Raw genomic sequence first — 24,304 nt, 5'->3', positions numbered from 1 at the left:
GGTCCTATACCATTTCAAGAATTTGGTCCTACAACTTCTTGCCTTAGCAGTTTGGTCTTGTGACTATGTGACAACTCGACCCTTCTATTTCACATGTGTGAGGAGAAACAGAGCAAGATACCATGTGTAGGAACAAAAATAAGAGAGAGATCATCAAGTTATTCGTCCTTCTAGCCTCCTCCTTTCCCTGGAATGAAAAGAGAAATCTTCTTAAGTGTAATCTAAATTATTCTTAGTGACGAGTTCAAATTGCTTATTTATAGTCTTCTTGGTTGGCTGAATGGGTGCCTCTTCACTAGGGCTGACGTGACTAGAGATGAGCCGACTTGAGTACTTTTGGAGCCAAAAAATTAATTTCAAAAATTCAAATTTTCTCTTTTAAAAAGGACATGAAGAACATGTCTTAATGTTTTCTTTTTTACACTAGCATGAAGAACATGCTTTACATTAATACATTAATGACCAAAAATAATAATTATGAATACCAACCATAGCTACAAATATTCAATAAGGGTCAACTTTTTTTGGACGAGCTTTGATGTCAATATCTAACTTGATCAACGAGTGATCTGATTCATGACTTGGGAAATTAGAAGCTTCCATAAAAATATCCCTAGCCATTATGTTCTCTTTGATGAAGTATATATCAAGTTTGGAGGACATTTTTTGCAAGCCTCCTCTACACTTCTTCTAGGTGTGAATTTCGTTGATGGTGTCAAGATCCAACAAATGGGAAGAAGCCATTAGTTCTTGAAATAGAGTAGATTACACCTCTAATTTCTTGATAACCCCATTATTTTCCTCAAGGGATTTGATCAAGTTGAATTCGCCTCCAAGAATCCAAGGCCCTCAATGGGAGGTTATAAGATTGATTTTCTCAACGAAGTTGAGAAATTGTATTTTGTTTCAGAACAGTGTCGGTTCATAGATGCTTGAAAGGAAGCAAACTTCTATGGACCCAATGAGCTGAAATTGGATAGATAAAAATGTGTAAGAGGCAAACTTGTTAAGGATTGAAACCTCCTAAGAGTTCCAGATAATGGCTAACCCAACTGATTGTCCTTGGAGTTCAATCACTATCGATTAGCATCCTTTTCCCCATTTGTTTCTTAGTTGACTGATAGCGTCACCTCAAGTTTTTATTTCTTGTATCATCAGAAATGTTGGATATTCTAACTTCTAATTTTCTTTCAAAATCCACTACTTACCTTTATAATTAAGGCCTCTGATGTTCCAATATAAAATTTTCATGGAGAAGTGGTATTAGAAGGGAAAACCTTCGAGATCAACTTCATTCTACCCAAGTTAACCAGTATTTCCCACAATTACTCCAGTATTTGTTGGTTACTCTTCCTTCCCTTTTTCGTCTCATATTTGTGGGGATTTTCTAACTCCTTTAAGGTTTGGACATGAACCCCAAAGGGATTGGCACTATTTTGTCCTATTGAGGATTTTTTTTCTTATTGTTGAGATTTGAGGAAAACATTTGCTTAGGATTTTAACCTGATGCTCAAGGATGGAACTGGGCTCTTTTCCTTTCCATGATTTTGTGAGGCTTGGGATGTCAAGGGAATCCAGGTCTTTGTCTCTCGATTCTTCACTATGCTAAACAATATTTGAATTTGTCTTTTGGGTGTGGAGCCTGATTATCTTCTTGATTCAGAGGTCTTTGTTTCATTCCGATGTATACCCCAGGAAGATTATACACCCCTCGACGAAGGGGGGTGTGGGGGGTAGTTGTCCCCCCCACAAGGGTGTGGGGGGACCATCCACCCCCCTGTTTAGGGATCTAGGGGCTAGTGGGCCCCTGGCGAGGATTCAAGGGCAACACCCCCAAAGCTAAAAATAGATGAAAAATTACCTTGTAAAATATTGTAATTTCGTAGTCAATTTAAGTCATTCATTAGGTAGATGATCTGATGGTAGAATTTATGTTAATTTAGGGTTTTTTTCCCTAGAAAGCAACCCTCAATTTATATGATGGAATTGTATTGTGGTTGTGTATTATTATTCTGAGCAAAAAAAGAAGAGAGGATTGTATGAGAGCGAAGAGGAAATTACAGCAGATATGTTGTAGGTTGTATCTCTTCATTTTGCAGGATAATATAAAAGGAAGGACTGGTTGTTTCTCCGTGGACATAGCCCAAATTAGGTGAACCACGTATATATGTGTCTCTCTTGTTTTATGTGTTTTCTATGTTTGTGCTTCTGCAATATTGTATGTGTTTCATTTCTCCGTTAATTAATTTCTAACATTGTCGATAGTAATTCTTGAATTATCGATTCTGGAATATTTGTGGAGGTAATTGGGGGAGTTTCACTGGAAAATTTAGAATGCAATAACGTGGAATCTCAATTTCAGGAGGGGAGGAGTAAAAGGGGAGGGTCAAGGAGTTAAAATTAGCTAAAGGGACAAAATTGTTACTTGTAGTTTAGGTTTTTAAAGTGTGGTTGCAGCAGTAGGGGCCTCAAGCCTCAACAATGGTCGACCACCTCGGTGAAGTCAAGAGGCCTGACCTGAGGGTTGAGGATGATCTATTGTGACTGCCAAGGCAAGAAAAGGGAAATTCATATATATATGCTTGTATTCATGGAAACGCCGACATCTAAAATGAATATGCTCATAATCCATGGTTTGCTTCCAGAGATCATCTTTGTAGTAGATGTCAATGGATTCTAGTAGGGGCTCTCACATGTTCATATAAACACAAATATAGGCATAGGGTATACATCTAGCTTGCTTTGTGGCCTCTGAAACTTTGACAAAAGGTCTCAGCACATTTCCAATGCTAGCCAATATTTCTTCATCCCAAAATTCCTTAGGTAGGGAATACATTTGAATCCATTTTTGAGTTATCGTAAAATCTATTGGAAAATGTAATTATGTTTGATCTTCATTAATGTACTTGATTCATCATGCAATGTACTTGTCAAAAGAATAAAGAAAATAATTTTTATTATTATTATTGTGACTTATTAAAGCATGGGTTTCATGCTTGGGTCACCATATTTTAGGTCAAAGTCCCCATTGAGGACTTTTAGTATTTATTCCAAGTCTATGGAGTTATTGTACATTTAAAGAGACCCTTCTTGGGTTTTTGAATCATGAGGTTAAGTATTGAGTCAAATATGAATTATGTAACCTCCGTACCATGTTAGCCTAGAAGAAAATCAAGTCGATCTAAGGACCCTATTCGACCCCACATGAATTCTATAAATGAAAGCTCATTGTGGTGACGTAAAATTATGAGTGCGAACACAAACAATTCCTTTAGCCAGAGAATGGGTCTAGCCACAACCGATACATTCTATGGAAGATTTCCTTGGGTTATAACCAATTAAGAGGGCTTACCTCTTAGTATGCTTATCTCGTTTGGTGATGACCTTTCTCACTCGCTCCAGCTATCCGTTGTTTCCTTTTTCAAACACCTGAAACAAGTAAACAACAGTAAACAACAACCGTGATAATAGACAAATTTTAATTCAACCTACTTAACAAGTCAAGAAACATTAAGCCATAAACATGTAAGATGACACATTATGTAGGAAATCAATCAATAGTTGCATATATATTAAATCAAGAAGAGATTACAACCATTGTCTTGACGTTGTTGTTCTCCTCCGACAAAACTAGGTTCTCACACACTTTCTTTCGCATTCCGTGATGGCCTCAACAATGATATCTTCAAAGCTTTTCCCTTTAGGTTTCACACTAAACCAAATTCACACTTCTCCCTCACACAACTAGAAAGCTACAACTATGAATAGCTTAATGTTTACTCCAAACTTAATTAGCACTAGCATACACCAACCTTAACACTTTAACACTAACCCTAGCTTGTGTTTCGGAAAAATGGAGATTTATATAGCATGAATTGATGGGAGATGGTTCCTCTTCTCTTGGGAGAAGGTCTTATCTCTTGACATAGTTCCATCCTTAAAGGGGAAAGGATCCCAAACTGACATCCTCGACTCCATCCAGCTCAACAATTTACCAAACTTCTGTTACGAAGCTTCTAGAGCTGGAAGCTTCGACTCCCTATTTAAAAAACTTTCCATAAGAGGATCGACACGATTGGAACAAAGCTCAATCGCTCCGATTAGCGCTAGGGACAGTGTTAATCCCTGCATATCGGCGCGAGGAGGACAAGGGTCATTAGCACCAATCTTGTAAACTGGGAAAATCAGAAGATTTTGGGGAAATGGTGCAAAAGGGAATTGGTCTACTCATGAAGAGGGACATAATGGAAGTTTCTTCATGAAGGGGAAGCATGTAGGGTTCACAGTAGAGGTCCTCTAGGATCAAGGTACAGGGAGTACAAGGACAGTGACAAAATGTTGTGTAACAGATGCCCCCTAAAGTGTGAAGGTTGAACTAGAGTGAGGGATGAAATGCTTTATGAATCAATGTGGGGAACCAAAGTCTGTCGTCAGAAAACCTGCAAGCAAGTACAGATACGTATACATAACTGAAAACTCTGTCAAATGATACATGAATCGTGACATGGACGCAGCCATCCAAAGAATGATCATGTAAATGGATGCAATCATGGGCACAGCCATCCGATAAAGAGGATCATATCGAAACCAAGGTATGGTCATAGCCATCGAATAATGAGAAGGATCACATATGATAATTCATGGTATCGTCACAGTCATCCATCTAAGAGGGACATGAATATCAACATAATCATGTCACATCGTCTTGCAACCTAGACTTTTGTAATCTGAGCCCAGGGTCTTGTGCTCCAACACGACCCAATCAAAGTACAAATTCTAACATGTGAATAGATGTGTTGACATCTAACATGCTAGAAAGTCGCTTGATTACCAGTCAATGATGTGAACCTTAACAAGTGCGAGAGAAACCACTAATAATGAAAATGGTCCTCAAGGTACTATCAACACAATTCACAGAATGTGAATAGAGGAACCGAAGTCGAACACCCATGAAATCACTTGATCGAAAGTCAATGATGTGAACTCGTCGTCGAGTGTGAAGAACTTTCCATTAGGGCATGAAAGCTCTAAGGTACTGGAAGGGAGTCTCTCGGTTAACTTCCTGGATAATGAGTCGAAGTCAACAGGAAGCGACCGTGTCGAAGGAGGACCATAATGTATCCCACATCATCGACATGAGACAAAGGGATGCAAAATGATTTTGGATGATACAGAGAATTAGGGGTAAGTGTAACTGCAAAAGGACAACTCTTGAACATATCGGCGACACGACTGGAAGTTTGACAGGTTTTGGATCCATAAGATTGGCGGTCATGATGATGTGGGAAAGATCAAACGGAAGGCAAAAAGTGAGTGGCCCAACCCAGGAAGGTCAACGATACAAAGGAGGATATCCCAACCCTACATGAAACAGAAAGTGTCATGTTCAAGAGCGAGCTGCCGACACAACTGATTAGATTTCCAAATTTTCGCCCACCCTTTCTGGCAAGTACCCCAATTATTTTTTAAATCGCAAGCTTGAAGGGGATAGCATATGCTCTCACTATAAGTTCATCCTTCGGACAAATCTGACCTACTAAGTTTAACGAGCCCTAGAAAGGAGAAGCTCACGTTCGTCATGGTGACGAATCCGATGTCGTTTAATATTTTAACAAGTCTGAAAAAGGTGTAACTCAGTATATTTTTCATGTTTAGAGAGTTTAAAAAAGACACGGAAAAGAAAACTCCACATGGTCCCTTTTCGTACATTTGTGTCTCTAGAGCCCGAAAAGGTAGAAAACGATACTTGAGAGAACCACTTGACCATTTCAACCAAGGAGTACCTTTTTCGTAAATAGTGCATCCCAGCCCGAAAAAGGGGTAAACTTATGTTGGGCGCATGACACTTCGCATCCGTTAATGAGTTTGAAATGACAAGGGCTCAGCTATCTTTTCCTTTTTAAAGGGTCGGAAAAGAGCTTGAAAGCATACCCCCCCCCATTTTATTCTCTTTTACGAGTCAAAAAGGAAAAATACTCAACAATGTTTTAATATGAGTTTTACTAGTCGAGAAAAGAGCTGAAATGTGACTTGGTATCATCCTCGAACATCCATCACATGTCGTTGCGCAAAAGGTAAAGTGCATTATCCAATTCTTGAGGCAAAATAGGTCAAAACATTTACAAAACCTAATATTTCATGAAAAACTGAATAAAAGGGAGGAAAAGTAAAAAAAATTTACCATTTACCATTTTACCTTGTTGTGAAAGACTTTTCACCCACATTTTCCCTAATTGTTCCAGAGCAGATTGCGGGAGATCCGAGAGGTCATTCACCAAGCCGCTAGTTGCAGGTAAGAGCCAAATCCCTAAGCTCCATTTTCATACCATTTATTCTTGTTTTCATCCATTTTTTGGATTTTTGAGGGAGGTTTTGTCCAAAAAAAATCGCCCTCGGTTGGCACGACTTTCGGGCATGGAATCGCGCCGACCGAGGGTGATTAAAATGGCCTATCGTGCCATTGGTGCAACTATTTTTAAAACAGGCGTGCCGACGCCGTGAATAGGGAAAAAAATCAATTTCCCTTCAAAACCACCATTGGAATCCGAATTTTATTGGCCAAAAATGATTATTGACTTAAATATATGGTTTTTGCAGGAAAGAATTGTCGAAAATGGTAGACTGGAAAGAACGTGAGCACAAAGATGTGGACACTCAAGCACTAAATGATCCAAATTTCCTGAACGCTTTGAGGAACTATGGGCTCCTCAAGTTCTTTCTCACACCAGGGATGCGGGCCCAACCTGAGCTGCTTTGGTACCTGATTAGTCTATGGGACATAAATCAGGAAATATTCATCATTGGTGACCAAGCGCTGGAGTTAGAAACTTCAGACATATATTTCATCATAGGACTGCCCCAAAGAGGGGAACTAATCAACCTATATGGTTCACGACTGATTGGGGCAAGCATATCCATGTTTCTTGCCAAACATTCTCCTGAGGCCCTCAAATCTAAGAGCGGCAAGATTGAGATTGCCACCGTGCAAGATCTGACAATGCTAGTGCTATTGTTTACTATCAACAGAGTGGCGGGTCCCAAGTAGTACACGAGACTAACAAGTCGAAATTTCTATATGCCATTGACTGCATAGCACCGACGATCTTCAATTAGACGAAAGCCATGAAGATCAACATAAAATGACAGATGACAAAAGCTAAGGCAGGGAATCTAAAGAAATTTTGCTTTGGATCCTAGTGACGTTTTTCTTAGAACAGGTGTCGTTGTTCCAGTACTAGTTGACTGAGGTAGATCCTTCGATGCTACGTGACCCGCGGATGGCCTGTTGGAGTCGTTTGATGCTTAGGATCACTGGGGGCCAGCATATGTCTTACAGGCTCGCCTTCTTTTCATGGCTACGATGACAGCTGATCATCGTGGAGGACTGGCCATACAATGGCACTGACTTCTGTGGATATCCGGACATGCCGCTGTCAAATGGAGAGGATTTTGATGACAAAGGTAAAAAATCAATTTTAATTTTGTGATTTTTTTAGTTGTTTTTTATATATATGTGTTTATAACATTTCATTTTGTCAATGCAAATGTTGGACCAGAACGTCCCACTGGGATGTCCCCAATAGCCAGGCGCGTCACCCGCCAGTTTGATGTCGTCGCTCCTTATCAGGAGGGGAATGACAACGAGGAGGAGATCGCAAGGAACCTTGAGGGGTTGACTCGTGGTATTCCAAAGTATGCTCGGGTGGGAGACATTCCTCGCCAGTACCAGAGACACACGGTGGGAGTATCAGATCGGATCCACCGATTGCTGACTCGTGTTGCACAAGTCGTGTCATGCTACCACGATCACCATATTGATTAGTTCCTAGGTCCAGCATTTTACATTTTTTAGGCCTGCGTGCCACAGATATATGAGGCCTGCGAGTCACCGATGTTATTTTGAACACACATTATTTTTTGGGGTTTTGATGTATCAAAAATTATCACCATATATATATATATATATATATGTTGTATTTTCTTTCTTACCATGGTACAAATGATATGTTTTATCTTTTCACATGTTTCGTAAATGTCTATCCAACACATAATTAGCTAATGCATCTGTCAATGTATTCATGCGTCTAGGAATATGATGATATGTTATGTAATCAAAATGCCTTTCCAGTAGACGAATATAGAGATACATTCTCAATATCTAAGGGTTTCTAATGGAATATTGTTTGTTGAGTTGAAGGAAAACAAGCTATGAATCTAGGTTGACAACCAACTCTCAAATGTCAAGAGCAATGGCTTCTGACAACAGTTCGATGATTGCATTGTATTCAGCAATGTTATTAGTTGTGCGACCCAAACAAATACCTTGAAGATCGATCAACTCACCGTGAGAGTCATAAACAGCCCATGCCGCGAAGGATACATTCCAGGTACTATGGAAAGCACCATCAGCAAAACCAATGTGAGGAGTCACAGACATCTGCAAAGCAGGGAAAAGCATAGTAAACAGGAAATATGTTTGAAAACGAACACTCCAAACCACACTGCACAAAAATGAATGGCACACTAATGTACACAAGTAACCATTCAAGATGACCTAAGAATAGTACTTCTTGAGAGAGTCCATGCTCGGACTCGGGTAATCAATCAGCACAGATGACCACCAGAGTTTTACCGATGATGTGACGAGTAAGCATCGGCTCGGCCAAATAACATATTAAAACTCATATAAGGCTTTTCTCCCATGCCCCCTGGGCGAGGGAGGGTTACGAGTCAGATGGAAACCCCATTGCAATAATGGGAAATTGGTAAAAACTCAGGGAGGGAGAAAAATCTTGAATCCATGAAGGGATAAAGGTGCCCTCAGTTGAAAGAGCTTGACCATGTCAGGATAAATGGACATTTCAATAGGCAGCTGAGAAGAGAACTGCGTAAGCCACATAGACATGACCGCAGGGCCAGGCAGGAACGAGGAACAATGATGAGTATCATTCCAAGGTTGTTCCTCGAGAGACATTACTTCCATGATACTTTCGTTAGCAAGAAAAGTCTCGGTTAAGGGATCAAGATATTCTGAAGCACCAAGCCGTGGGGATTAAGAATACGTATCAAGAGAAGTACTTGAAATAGGAGAATCAGAGGATACGGAACTCGAGGCCGAAACAATCTCCACGTAATTGATTTCGAAAGGACTAAGTGGCATAACCTCACCCCAGGTATCAACAAGATCTGGTGAAGGTATGACCCAAGGATCAGATTTGACAGAGGCAACATGAGGGGGTGGGAGCAGAAAAAATCCCATCAAGGCAGAATCTTTAAAAATACCTGCCCCCACACTCTCATAGGGAGCACTAGTGTGCTTGACATACGAAACATTTCCATCTGAGGAGGAAGAGGCAAAGAAGGACAGCTGGTCGATAGTGAAAATCTTCCCTTGATGGGGAAAATGAATCACGCAGAATAGGGAGGAGGCTACAACATGCATAGCATGGGTCTAGCTCTGTTCGAGTTGAAGATTATAATTGAGATTAGTGTCAACCATCTCTACCTCGACTTGTATGGTCTTTCCCTCCAAAGTAATGGCAAGGTTAGGTAAGACACCGAAGGGTCGCGAATCGCGCCCATCGAAAGCTTCCAAAGTGTTCAGGGATTGGTTCAAAGTAGGAGAACCAATGGCCTTCCAGCAAGTGATCGACATGATGCGGGTGGAAGCACCTTCATCGATGACATTCATGTGAATGCTTTTCTCATTGATGATTACCTGAATGAGAAAGGTAATCTGATGAGGTAGGCACGGAACATGGTTCTCTATATCAAAACATATCAATTTGGAATCGGTAGGAGCAATACCCCCAATAGCTGAGAGAAAATATTTCCACTGAGGCAGACAACTTTGGAGCACCTCGAGAGCCGACATAGAAGATGGTGCCCGAGCCAAATCCTCAACAATATTATAGTGTTGAGTGGCTCGAGAGTTTGGATTAAAGAGGATTTCCTTAGCACACCTCGAGAGGGTGGCTGTATAGTGGAATCAGGGTTAGGGCGCTCGATATGAAGAGGGCTAAAACTCAGGGCAGAAGAAGAAGGGGTGGCCTCTTTCTCTTTCCCGACTGTCGGAGCAGGAGTTTGGTAATATTTTGATCTAGTAGCCACATTAATAGGCATACTCATCATGAACACTTGAGATCCTGAGGAAGCATATGATTGAGGTTGGTCTACCATTTGAGTCTGCTAAGATGGAAATGGCTCTTTCAGGACAGCTGGGGTCCCTTTGAGAAAACGACTAACTTCAGACCGTCGGGGACAATCCTTGGTATAATGATCCTCCTCGCAAATGAGGCACAAATACTTAGGCTTCCGTTGTAAATAACCACCAGCAGACGACTTAGAAGGACCCTGTTTTGGGGCATCGGCTTTACCCTTGCCCTTGCCTTTCTTATTACCTTTCGAGGATTTGTCCGCTGTGGTAGACTGGACAGCGTGGACCTCTGAGGTTTTACAAGGGCTAGGCAGATTCTAGGAGGAACTATTGGAAGCAGTGTTGGAGACCGAATTTTGTTTGGAAGAAGATTTAGCGGGGGTCTGGGACACTGAACCAATGACTTCATCAATAGGAGGTGTATGCTATGACTTCGATGTTGTGGGATCGGATGATGGCCGCGGAGCATCGGGTAATAACTCATACAAAATGCCACACTTAGAGTAAACTAGGTATAAGTACGGGGCACGAGCAATGGCTTGTTCTTCCGTAACGCATCCACCCATAGCTATATCGCGAGCAATTGGAGCTACGAATGACTTAGTGAACCATTCGGTGAGAAACTGATTAGCAATCTCGAATTTGATCGGGCGACTTCTACGTCTCCATTCATGGATGTGATCGAAGATGTGCGTCGCAGTATATTGCTTAATCGACGTGAGTAAATAGGTACCAGTTTCATAGCAAACCGGCAACTGGAAATGTGTGAGGAAAGCCATGGCTAAAGAGTTGAAGTCATGGTAAGTACTTCGAGGAAGCTCGATGTACCACTTGGTTGCAACACCTGTGAGGGTTCGTTGGAAAAGACGAAGACGAATAGAATCATCAACATAAGAATTCGAAGAGCACCAGAGGTGATATGTCATCACATGGGCTTGAGGATCTTCTTTTGCTTTCCCATTGAACTTAGGACAATCGCTTAGGATCTTGGACAGAACTGAAGGCTAGTATGGCGAATGAAGGATTGGATCATAAGGCGGGACACATCTGGAAACTCTAGTGTGGCCAAGAATGGCAATTGAGTATTAAAAGGCATTGGAGGTCGATAAGTGGGTCCAACCGGAGGAGCCCATCCCTGCTGGTAAGGATTTTGGCCCCATAGTGGGGGATTTTGGCCATATGGCATTTGATTTTGCCCCATTGTGGGTTACCTTGGCCATAGGGAGGATTTTGATCTTGAACACCGAACTATCCGGTCATAGGTTGTTGATAAGCAACATACGGGTTAAGAGGTTATTGAGCATGTTGACCTTGGACATATGGATATTATACCTGTTGTCCTTGAACATACAGATTTTGAACCTGTTGCCCCTAAACAAGAGGATTTGGGACCTATTATTCCTGGACATAAGGGGTGTGCACATGTTGCCCTTGGACATAGGGATTTTGTACCTGCTTCCCTTGGATAAAAGGATTCTAGACCTGTTGACCTAGGACATTAGGATTTTGGGCCTTCTCCTGCAGGACTTGACCCTGGCCTTGTCCTTACAAGGGTTGACCTTGTTGATATGTATATAAGGGTTGTTGTTGCCCAGGTTGGTTCTGTTGCTACAAGGGTTGACCTTGCGGCTGCAAAAGTTGTCCCTGGGGCTGCAGAGGTTGGCCCTGCGAAGACATAGGCTGGGAGGTTTGCAGAGCATACTGCATCTGCTGTTGCATGGTTTGTTGCAATTGTTGCGAGGGTTGCCCCTGTGGTTGTTGTAGTTGACCTTGCTGTGGTATCATATGCCCTTGTTGTTGCGTGGACGATCCTTGCTGCAACAAAGGTTACCCTTGTTACTGCAGAGGTTGTCCTTGTTGTTGCAAGGGTACTGAACAGTGCCCGAAAAATTTCCGCACTGTATCTGGCCATAGCCACCCTCAAAATTGGACGAGCCAAGCTGAACGTACTGCCCAGACTGAAGGACATAAGGTGAATTGACCATCCCTTGAGAACCATATGGAACGTAGGGATTTTGGTACTGAACCTGAGCCTCATAAGGCTACTGATACTGGAAATTTCTTGACCCAGACGGACCAACAAGATTTTGAACCTGTTGGTACTAGACATTGCTTGATCCAGCAGGACCAACAGGGTTTTGAATAATGCCAGAAGAAGACTAGTTCATACCAACCATGTGAGCTTGTGAGCTACTCACATTGGTGGCGCATAACACCATAAAAACACTCAGATTCTACCCCCAAGCAATGGCACAACCTAGCCACTTACTGGAGGGATCAAAGAACTTACAATAACATTCTTCAAGAGCGTCAGTTGAACCTGACAGGTGACTAGGACAAACGATACAAGAGGATTCGGAATGGTGGGTTGCACCAGGACTGAGGTAACGACATGTTGGGAGGTCGAGTTCGCAATGAATGGACCTGTAGTAGGCATGGCACCAGACGCCCAAACAGGGTTATGGTAAAGTGATGAGGCACTAGGTGTACCTGAAACCAATTGTGCCAAAGACATAATTAGGCGGTAATTCCTGATGCACACTGATGGGAATGCTCCTTGTATAGGGGAAACCTTCAAGAGGAAATGGATGTTCTTCCTCCTCAACAGTGTGTGGAGTAGAAACTTTTGACCCATCCGGAGAGGTGACTGCAGCATCGCCTTTAGGTTCCATAGCTGGGAACAAACGATGACGAACAACTGAAGAGGTACAAGGAGATAGTTCCAAAGGAACACCCGGCTGATCGTACGGACTATATAGACGTTGTGGTGATATCACAACAGGGTCGAACAAAGGATTCGGAGGATAGATAACTAGTCCAAGCTTATCGTCAGTAGTTGACGAACTCTCAGGAGTTTGAACGGGATTGTCCGGAGATTCCAGACCAAAATCAGCAGTTGACCCAGTATCTGAAGTAGGCGAAGGACAGGATGACAAAGGTTGAATGCTCAAAACGATTCTAATTTCAACACCTTGGTCCTCGAGTGACTCTAGTAATTCAGGAAAAGGCTCCTCAGACAATCTTTCAGATGGAGGAGAGGAAGAGGAACTAGGTGAACCAGATGGTTCAACCACGATGACCTTGTCTTAGTTAACAAGAAAAAAAGAGAGATAAACTTCAAGGCTTTAAAATGTTCTTTAGGGAAAACTTATGATTTGGTCTAGAAACGACTAACAGGATGTTATAAGATCATGGGCAATTAATTTTTTAAGACGCATAAATAGACTGGTGCTCTTTCATGTTTTAGGAGTCGAGAAAGAAACGAAGATGACTTTATCTCTTTCAGTTGGAAACGAGCTCAAAAGGACAAGCGCTCGAATGATCTTTTAAGTTTAATGAATCAAAAAGATCAAATGACTACTCTGGATGATCTAGGTAAAAAGGATTACCAGGCAACCGTGAACTGCAGAATACCTCCTGGCGAACCGAGAAGTACGAGCAGGCAATCTCCCCGAATGTTGTGTTCGATGTATCACGTTTGCAAGGTGGTCTAATCGACTTCCTATGGATAAAGGATTGCAGCCTAGAGGGGTATCTCGTTATATACTCGACGGTACAGGGAGCACAAATCTGTACTAGCGTTTTCTAGTGCCGAAGCTAACGACAGTTGTTAGGTTTAAAGACGTTGGAACACGTCTCTAGCCTAGACCTTCTAGATGTGATCGTTAGATTTCAAATGCACCTTAGGTTAATTGAGTTCATTTTAAAGTTTATCTTGAGTTATGTCTTCGTTTTCAAGCCTCAGTGATGCGACTCGAAAAATCCTAAATGCAACTAAATGAGACAAAACCCTTTCAATTCAATGAATTGTCTATACTAGAGAGGGTAGAAAACACACAATCAAATGAAAACAACCAAGCAACCGAAAGCAAAATGATTTTTCACTACTTCACTTTTTGAGAAAATAAACTAATGAAAAATACATTCCAATTCCTAATTTCCTGACAAGTACACTCTAACAGTCCTTTCAAAAGAAAAGAGAATTATTTTTCCTTTCAAATGTCGAACGCAATCCTAGTCTTCAATGATGCTAACTACCTTAGCATGCCGACGCAGCAAACTTAGAATTTTATACTTTTCATGAAATGACAAAATGAATTTCCTCATAAAACACTTCAATGGAAAAGTTTTCGAGACAATTAGCTCTCAAGCAAATGAAAAACACGAAAAGAGAATCTCTTTCAAACTAATGAAACAACGACTTTACCAAAAAAAAGACAAGCAATGTGATCCATGCCGGAAAAGAAACGTTTAGACAAGCAAACAAAAAATTTTCAAACTTGTGTAATGGAGGTCAAAGCCGTAGAAGGAACATAAATGAAATGCAAGGAGTAAATGCACCAACAACTCGACCCACTGAGATCACAATCAGCTGAATGGATGAAAATCTAGATGCCCTAGTGCCACTAACCATCCAATGACCCAAGAAATCAAGCAGAAAGATGAAAAATCAACAAGCAAACAAACCAAATGAAAAACATATTTCTAGTCAAGGAGAAGACGATTTACAAGGCTTACAGGGTTGAAATCATGAGAGGAAAACACATTGGCCAAGATTTGGTGCAAACCCTAATCTTCACTTACAGGCATAGTCGTGATTTCCTAACTAACAACAAGCGCCAGAAGGGGGTCGACATGACTTTTTCTCAGCATATCGCGCTGATCGGTGCGACTGTCAGCGAATTAAGGGCATTGAGCAAGGATGCTAAGAAAAAAAAAATCAAATGTTGGGACCAGACTTGCTACTATGAATTTCAAACCCAGACCAGTAAGCAAAGGAAAACAAACAGAACTAAAGGAAAATGGCGAAACTAGAAAAGTTCACATAAAACCATGAAATTCAAGGCAAACAAACAAAAGGATTGGTATCCCCAGCGGAGTCGCCAATTTGTGGTGAAGTAAAATTATGAGTGTGGACACAAACAATTCCTCTAGTCCGATAATGGGTCTAGCCACAACTAATACATTTATGGAAGATTTCCTTAGGATAGAACCAATTAAGAGAGCTTACCTCTTAGTACGCTTATCCTGTTTGGTGATGACCTTGCTCACTCACTCCATCTATCTCTCGTTTCCTTTTTCAAACACCTGAAACAAGTAAACAACAACAAACAACAATTGTGATAATAGACAAATTGTAATTCAACCTACTTAACAAGTCAAGAAACATTAAGCCATAAACATGTAAGATGACACATTATGTAGGAAATCAATCGATAGTTGCATATATATTGAATCAAGAAGAGATTACAACCATTGTCTTGATGTTGTTGTTCTCCTCCAACAAAACCAGGTTCCCACACACTTCTGTTAGCATTCCATGATGGCCTCAACAATGATAGTTTTAAGGCTCTTCCCTTTAGGCTTCACACTAAACCAAATTCACACTTCTCCCTCACACAACTAGAGAGCTACAATTATGAATAGCTTGTTGTTTACTCCAAAATTAATTAGCCCTAGCACACACCAACCTTAACACTTCAACACTAACCCTAGCTTGTGCTTGGGAAAAATGGAGGTTTAAATTGCATGAATGGATGGGAGATGGTTCCTCTTCTCATGGGAGAAGGTCTTATCTCTTGAGGTAGTTCCATCCTTATAGGGGAAAGGAGCCCAAACTGACATCCTCAACTCCATCTGGCTCAACCATTTACCAAACTTCTATTATGAAGCTTCTAGAGCTGGAAGCTTCGACTTCTTATTTAAAAAACTTTCCATAAGAGGATCGACGCGATTGGAACAGAGCTTAGTCACTTCGGTTGGCGCTGGGAACAGTGTTAATCCCTGCATATCAGTGCGAGGAGGACAAGGGTCATTCGCGCCATTTTTGTAAACTAGGAAAAACAGAAGATTTTGGGGAAATGGTGCAAAAGGGAATTGTTATACTCATGAAGAGGGACATAATGGGAGTTTCTTCATGAATGGGAAGCATGTAGGGTTCACTGTAAAGGTCCTCCAAGATCAAGGGATGGGGAGTACGGGATAGTGACAAAATGTTGTGTAACACTCATTGAATTCATTTGAAGCATCATTCTTACACACAAGTTCAATCTCTCTTGTAGCTGGGAAGAAGTGTGAAGTTCTCTTGTAGCTAGGAAGAAGTGTGAAGTCTGTTGTTAGGAAGCCGAAGTGAATGCAAGTTTGGGGAAGTCTAAGGAAAAAGGAAAAATTGAAATTTTGGTGCATATCTCTCTCTGTTTTGTGGTCTAGATTGGGAGGTCGAAGTCTCCTAAGTTTCGTTGTTCCCGGAAGTCATCTATTGTCAGATGTTGCTACCTAGTCGAAGTTGCTAGAAGGGGTCAAAGATTTGGAACACTGACTTGGTGTGGAGGGAATGTTTGGTCTCGGTCTAGGGTGAAGAGTCTCAAATAATATTATTTAAAGGAAAAATTATATTGACTGGGTTTTCTCCTCAAGGGGGGTTTTTCCCTGGAATGTGCCTATATCTTGTGTCTCTTGTTTTGTGATCTTCATACACACATAATATGGTAATTGCTTGATGAAAGATAAGATAATAAAGAAGTAAAAGAAACCAACACACTCACAAGTAATTATCAAGAAAGGAGAATTAAACCCTAATATAATTACTTTGAATTTCCAACATGGTATCAGAGCTAAGGTTAGGAAGTTTCGAAGATCACTTTATTGGCATGTATTCTCCCTCTATGAAGAACTACATAAGAATGGGTTTCAACACTACTGGAAGTTGGATCAAGAAGGTCATCTACTACTTGTTTGACAAGGTCAAGATTCAAGGATTATTGGCTACTTTTATAGGTTCTCTTACTAATTACTATGTTGTTAGAGGCATAGGATCAACATTGTTGAAGTTGGATAATGGATCAAAGTTGCATTCTATATGTTCCATGTTTGAAAAAGAATTTTATTTTTATTATTTACAAGATAAAAGGTAAAGAATTGTTTTTGTGGATGGAAAAGTATTGATTTGGGAAAAATACTCTAGTATTGATAATGCTAGGGTTTTTGGAGTTCGTGATACTAGTGAAACTAGGTCTAAATAGATATTAGACCTCATCCATTCTGATATGTGTGGGCCCATGACTGACAAATCACTTGGATGTCATCTCTACTATGTAACATTCATTACTGACCATTCTAGAAATACATGGCTCTGCCTCCTCAAGACAAAGATGAAGTATTTGATAAGTTCAAATGTTTAGGGGTTAAATGGAAACCCTAACCAAAAGAAAAGATAAAAACTCTAAGGTCTGACAATGGGGGTAAATACACTTCTAAGGAATTGATTGCATATTGTAAGGAAGATTATATTAAGAGGGATCTCATTGTTTCCTATTATCTTGAACAAAACAGATTAGCCGAAAGGAAGAATAGGTCAATTGAAGAAGGCATTCGAACTATGCTCCTTATCTACCAAAGTTCTTATGAGAAGAAGCAGCGATGACAGTCGTATACCTTCAAAATAAGAATCCTCATAAGAGTCTTGATAATAGAACACTCGAAGAAGTATTCACTGGAACGAAGATGAGTGTGGATCACCTCTGAATCTTTGGAAGTCCATCATATATTCATGTTCCGTAAGACATATGATATATTCTCAAGAAGTATGAAGGAGAACCTTTCAGGAAAAGGTAGGTCAAGGAACAAAGGTATGCTCTAAATACATTGATTTATTTATATTGAAAGGATTATTATGTTGAAAATCTATTACTAACATTGTTATGTCTAGCTATATTGAATCATAATTATTCTTGTTTTTGGGTGATTCATCTCTTAATAAATCTACCCACCCCCTCTCATATTTTGATCTGATTGTGTAGAACCCTAGTCAAGGTCTAGAAAACCCTAACCGAAGGGTATGTTTATGTGAATGTCTGAAACCCTAAACTGCTTAGGGATACTGTGAAATGTTATTTGAAGTCTTATGATGTCATGTTTGGGATTTTGGTATGATCAGCAAAACCTAACTTGTTAGGGTTGAATGATAAGGTCTAAAATCTCAAACCTTTGAATTTTTGGTAATGTTGGGTTTGTTATGTTTCTACATTAAAACCCTAGTTCATTAGGGTTTGGTGGAATGTGTGAGCAAGACCCTTATATTGTCTTAGAAATGTTTTCCTTGGTATGGGTGTGTTTGTCTGATCAAACCCTAGTGTAATCAATAGTGTTGTGTGTCTAACTCTTATTGATCATTGTGAAGTTGGGTTTGACTAACACATGATATGAAAAGTCTTTGCATGATGATGAAAACTAGGCATATATAGATATGTCCTTTTGGTTGAAACCTTAGCTTGGTCTAGGTTGAATATATTAATCTTGTTGGACATATGATATGCTTATGAATGATTATGAATTCCTAGATATAAGTGTTGACCTAGTTATTGATGGTCATAAGTCTTAGGATTCAATGGAAATCCTTTTCTGAGATTCTAGGATGATGATATTTGGAAATCTAGGGTTTTGTAGCTAAACCCTAGTGAAGTTAAATTGTCTAGTATGTGCGATATAACAATCTCAAATTTGAGGAGAAAAATGGTTTTCACAAGGTTTAATGGCAGTGTTGAGCGCGCAAATGTAGACTGCATTCCTCAGCTTGCTCCAGCCACGATCCAGGAGAACCCACCTCGTACGCAACTGTCAATCTTCTTTGGAAGAAGGGTTTATGAATACGGTGATATTCCAGCTGAGAAGGAGGTCGATTGGAAGGCATGCAAAGGACTCAAACTCACGCCGTTCACCACCATTCGTAAGATAACCTTGAAAGCCAGGATTCGTTACTCCAGGAAATGGGGCCAGATCTGGAAGGCAAGCAGGTCGGTTCCAGCGATGGGAGTAAGGGGAACGAAGCAAGGAATGTGGAAGACGCTTTGTATACAAGTCGGGGATGTACCTGTATGGCATGCAACCCCCACTGGTACAAACGAATTTTTTTTACAAATACAGTTTTTTCTTTGTGGATGTACAACAAAACGCCCGCGGGTTGGAAATAGGCAATCGCCCTGCTCTCGCCCTTCCACAAGGTATCCCTGTCGGAGCCTCTGTCGAAATGTTTTTCAATGCCTTTTTCTGGACAGCGGCTGATATGCATATCTTATTAAATTACCAAAAGGAGATGTTGTGGGTGGATGGGCTTTACCATTCCCCAAAAAAGGACTTGTGTTGCATGCAAGGAAATTCACCTCTTTCACCAGGGTTTCATGCAGAACAGGTTCAAGGCAGCAGTCACCAAGCGAGGAAAGCAGTGAATTAACCCCAGATCCAAAGAATCTATATCAGATCTTTATCAAAACTGTATCTGGGAAGTCGATAATGATATGGGTTGCGGAAATAGATCTGGGGATTGATCTGAAGCAAAAAGCTCAAGAGGCTACAGGTATTCCAATCCTTTCTCAAAGTTTGATTTTCTCAGGGAAAGTATTACAGGAAGAGATCCAACTGAAATATTATGGGATCAAAAGGGATTGCACTATTATCCTGAACCTAAGATTAAAAGGTGGGGCTACAGGAGCAAGCACAGCAACAAGGGAAAATCCAAACAACAAAGGTCAAGCTTCATTCAAAGACGTACTAAGAAGGAAACAAACAACAAAGGACAATCAAGTCCCAAATCTAACAATTCCAGGACCATACATTGTAGAAAAAATGGAAAAAGCGCCAGATCTGTCCATTGAACTCCCAGAAGTAAGTGATGAAAATACAATGGTGGTCAAAAAAATGTCGGTATGGGTGAGGCTTCATAACCTTCCGCTCCCCTTCTGGCACCATCAGGTTCTAGAAAGCATAGGGAATTCCCTTGGAAGGAACTTGAAGATAGATCGAGAAAGAATGGACAAAGGGCTCTTCACATTTGCATGCATCTGTGTGGAGATGGATTTGAGTAAAGGCCTTCCTGACTGCATAAGAATGACACATAAAGATTTTAAGTGGATACAATGGCTTGATTTTGAAAATACAGCCTTTAGATGTAGGGTATGCCACCAAACAAGGCATTTACAAAATACATGCAAAGAAGAAAAAAAACAACAAAAAAGAGAATGCAAAAGCAAAAAGGATGGCAATTTACAAAACCCTCTTCGTCAGATGATGAGGAAGAGGAACAGGATAAAACCCATCAAAAACAGGAGTCAGGAAAACAACAAGGTCCACATGAGATGGGAGATGAGAAGGAAGAAGATCAGAAGATGCAACCAGAGAATCCAAACAACTCAGTGGTTAATCTGATACTTGAAAGCCAAGTTGAAGGAAATAACAACAACCAATGTACTGGTGGAAATAAGCGACCACATTTTCCGAAAGCTCTGATTCAGACAAAGAAAGAAGGCAAATAATCAACTAGAAATGGCACTCACAACTCTTGGAGGATTACCATCTGAATGGTACATGTTCAGGACTACTCTTCTGAACAATAATGTAATTCCTGGGTTCGAGGAATTAATGGCTCGATGCATTCAAGAAGAAACAAGGGTAGAAGTGCAAGAAATGCCCATGCTTAAAGGTCCTCCTGTTGCCTTTTCTTCTCATGCTAAGAAAATAAATAATTCTGAGACTAAATCAAAAGGAAAGGCTGGTCCTAAGGGTAGAAGAAAAGGGAGATGCTACATTTGCAATCAAGCAGGTCACTATGCAAGGGAGTGCCCTGATAGAAAGGACTCACACTGGGACGATGATCAAAATCCCTCTAATAGCAATCAAAGGAATGACAAATTCAACAGCAAAGGTAAGAGGAGAGTTGGGAATCAAGGAAGAGGACAAGCATTCAAGAAGGCTAGAAATTCCAGCATGTATTAAATGCACCTGACCTCCGAAAGTACCTGGTGTCCATCTTGGCAATGGAAGACAAAGGCTACAAGGTAACCTTCAGCGATGGCAAGGTACGTGTATCGAAAAATAATGTTAAAGATGCCTTTACTCTTGGGTTTCATGTTATCAGTTCGATGAAAGTCAAGTAGGTGTCATGTCTTATGACACATCTCTTCAGTCCGAACTTTGGCATTGGAGGTTTTCCTACCTTCATTATAAAGATCTACTCGATGTAAGACATATGGTAACAGGGATGCCCGAATTCTGAGTAAAAAAAGAAGGTGTATGTTCGGGATGTGTCGAATGAAAGCTCAAAAGGGGACCATTCCCCTCAAGCCTCAGCAGGACCTCTAATATATTACAGTTGGTTCACTCAGGCATACCTAAGGTTGGCATTAAGAGGGAAACTACTACACCACATACTCCAGAATAGAATGGTGTGGCACTGTAGATTGTGGAAGCTATCTCTATGATGATGTAACAATGCGTGATGTGGAAGAACCGATAGATCCTATTTATCCACCTGAGCCTTCCTCTTCTAGGAAGAGGCCTTCATGGATTAGGGGGATACTTGATGATGTTGAAAGACATGCTGCACCCCGAGGAACCTTTTGTGAAAGTAAGAAACCAACAAGTATCAGAGATACCTGACCATCATGAGCACGATTATACAAAATGAGCCTTCATCATTCTCAGATGTCGTCAAGCATCAAGTATGGAAAGATGCTATGACCATTATGGAGAATGATGTCTGGGCAGTAGTTCCCAGACCCCAGGACAAGACAATTGTTACTTCAAAATGGCTTTACAAGATAAAGCATGCAGCAGATGGAAGTACAGAATAGTATAAGGCTTGTTTTGTTGCTCGTGGTTTCTCCTAGAAGGAAGGTATAGACTATGATGAGATATTTGCACTTGTTGCCAGATATACGACCATCTGCTCGATCATAGCCCTTGCCGCTTCACAAGGATGGAACCTACATCAGATGGATGTCAAGACCGCATTCTTGCACGGCTCGATCAAAGAAGAGGTCTACGTGGAGCAACCCGAAGGATTTGAGATTTATGATCGAAAATCTCATGTATGCAGGTTGAAGAAGGCTCTCTATGGGTTGAAGCAAGCACCCCGAGCATGGTATGAGAGGATCGATATCTACTTGATGAAGCTGGGATTCACTAGGAGTGAAGTTGATCCTAACCTTTACTTCAAGGTTGAAGATGACAAGCCTCTCATACTGGTGTTGTATGTGCATGACCTCTTTCTAACAAGTGCATACCCTCTCATTCACAAATGTAAGAGGAAGTTGGCTTCTGAATTTGAAATGAAGAACCAAGGACTTGAAGTGTGGCAGAAGCCAAGGGAAATTTTCCTATTTCAAGGAAAATATGTGGTGAAGATTCTGAAAATATTTGGTATGATGGACTGCAAGCCTGTGAATACCTCAAGGATATTAACTTTCAGAAGTTATAAGGTAGTGATGTTGGACCAGATTTGGGGAATGCCTATGAGTTTCAAAAACTCATACGCATTGATGTTTTTGGTGAACCTCTGTCCGAACATATGTTTTGCAGTTAGCATTGTGAGCTCATATATTTGGTTGAGCCTCACTAGATTGGTGCCAAGAATCTTCTAAGATATCTTCAGGACACAATCTCTCATGGATTGAGATACATTGTCGAAAATATGAAACTGCATGATTATTCGAATGATGATTAGGCAGGTAGTGTGGAGGATCACTGGAGCACTTTTTAGTACTGTTTCTCTTTGGATTTTGCTTCAATATAATGGATGAGCAGGAAGCAGAAGTTGGTTGCCATAAGCACCGCTGAGACCAGATACATATCTACGAGTATGATCTCGTATGAAGCTGCTTGGTTGGGGAAGCTCTTCAGTGAGCTGTTTGAACACATACCACTGTGATTCTCTGTAACAACCAGAGGTGGGATTCGATTATTGAGGAATCCCGTATTCGTCGATTGCTCCAGCAGATAAACATCATCTGAGATATGGTAAGTCGATGAGCAAGGAGGCTCCATTGCATTAAGATGATGTACAGGTCGACACACCTTGTCAAATCCTTGAGGAAAGATCTAATCTGTGATTTTCCCAAACGACTTGGAGTCATCAAGAAACCCTTGTACAAGGATCCTGCATGTTGCATACATTGAGCTCTGGGAGCTTTGAGGGCTTGCGGTTCTTACTGGAGCAACATACGACCACAGGGTGACTCACCCTCCCCTGGTGGTGCGCATTGGAACAAGATGATTCGCTCTCTTTTGGGACAAGATTATTCGCTCTCTTGTGGAACAGGATGATTTGCTCTCCTATGTAGCAGGATGATTAGTTCTCCTGTGAGGCCTGGATTGATGTGTTCTCCATGGCGATTGTAGCAGGATTGATGTGTTTCCCTGTGAGGCCTGGATTGATGTGTTCTCCATGGCGATTGTAGCAGGATTGATGTGTTCTCCTGTGAGGCCTGGATTGATGTGTTCTCCATGGCGATTGTAGCAGGATTGATGTGTTCTCCTGTGAGGCTTGGATTGATGTGTTCTCCATGGCGATTGTAGCAGGATTGATGTGTTCTCCTGTGAGGACAGGATTGATTAGTTCTCATGTCAAGGCATCCTACCCATGCAGTATGGGACTCATGGGAAGTACCTGTGATACTGGTTTGGGACCAGTGGTAGGAGTGGTACATATTATGAAGCTGACTTCGGGTCGGTTGAGACTGGTCTGGGACCAGCGGTACACACTTTGAGACTGACTTTGACTCAGTGGAGGATGATACTGGTCTGGGACCAGTGGAGTTGTACTCATTATGACACTGACTTCGGTTTGGTTGAGACTAGTCTGCGACCAGTGGTACATACTCTGAGACTGACTTTGAGTCAGTATGATACATCCTCGATCATTTCTTCTTCTTCATAATTCGGACAAAAGCAGAGCAGAACAGAACAAAAGCATAGCAGAGCATAACAAGAGCAAAGTCATACAGATCAGTACACGGCAGAACAAGACAAGGTAGAATAGGAAGAATAGAGCAAAGCAGGGCAAGGGTCAGGCTGTACAGCACAATGCATTTGATGGATGAATAGTAACGACCGATAGACAGATTGCAGATGAAGTTCTCCCTAGTTGAGAGGGAGTGTTAAATTGGAAACTAGGGCAAAACTTCATGTGGGTCATCTTATTCATGGCTGATAATCTTTTTATTAGATTCCTCTCATCGAGAGGTGTAGGATTGATATAAATATCATCCAATTCCGATAAGTATTCATGGAGATATGAATTTATTTTGATTATGGAATTATTAGCAAGCCGACCTACAACTCATGTAGGCTCAGAAGCCCAACAGTCGCATCTATTCA

The 24,304-nt window shown here is 41.0% G+C and overlaps 1 pseudogene across 1 annotated transcript in view; it reads right to left on the bottom strand.

The window, feature by feature from the left end:
* The window catches only part of LOC149222424 (putative nucleoside diphosphate kinase 5), a 100,302-nt pseudogene that overhangs the window by 58,242 nt on the left and 17,756 nt on the right, over window positions 1–24,304 (bottom strand). The window contains exon 5 of the transcript XR_016249429.1: window positions 3,353–3,429. The product of XR_016249429.1 is annotated as a putative nucleoside diphosphate kinase 5 (transcript). The remainder of the gene's footprint in view (window positions 1–3,352; window positions 3,430–24,304) is intronic.

The sequence above is a fragment of the Pinus tabuliformis genome, chromosome Q (genome assembly GCF_031772625.1).
Source record: "Pinus tabuliformis cultivar Carrire ecotype Pingquan chromosome Q, CPIR1, whole genome shotgun sequence".
NCBI lineage: Eukaryota > Viridiplantae > Streptophyta > Pinopsida > Pinales > Pinaceae > Pinus > Pinus tabuliformis.
The sequence above is the reverse complement of the archived record's forward strand: the minus strand, read 5'-3'. Positions and strand labels throughout refer to the sequence as shown.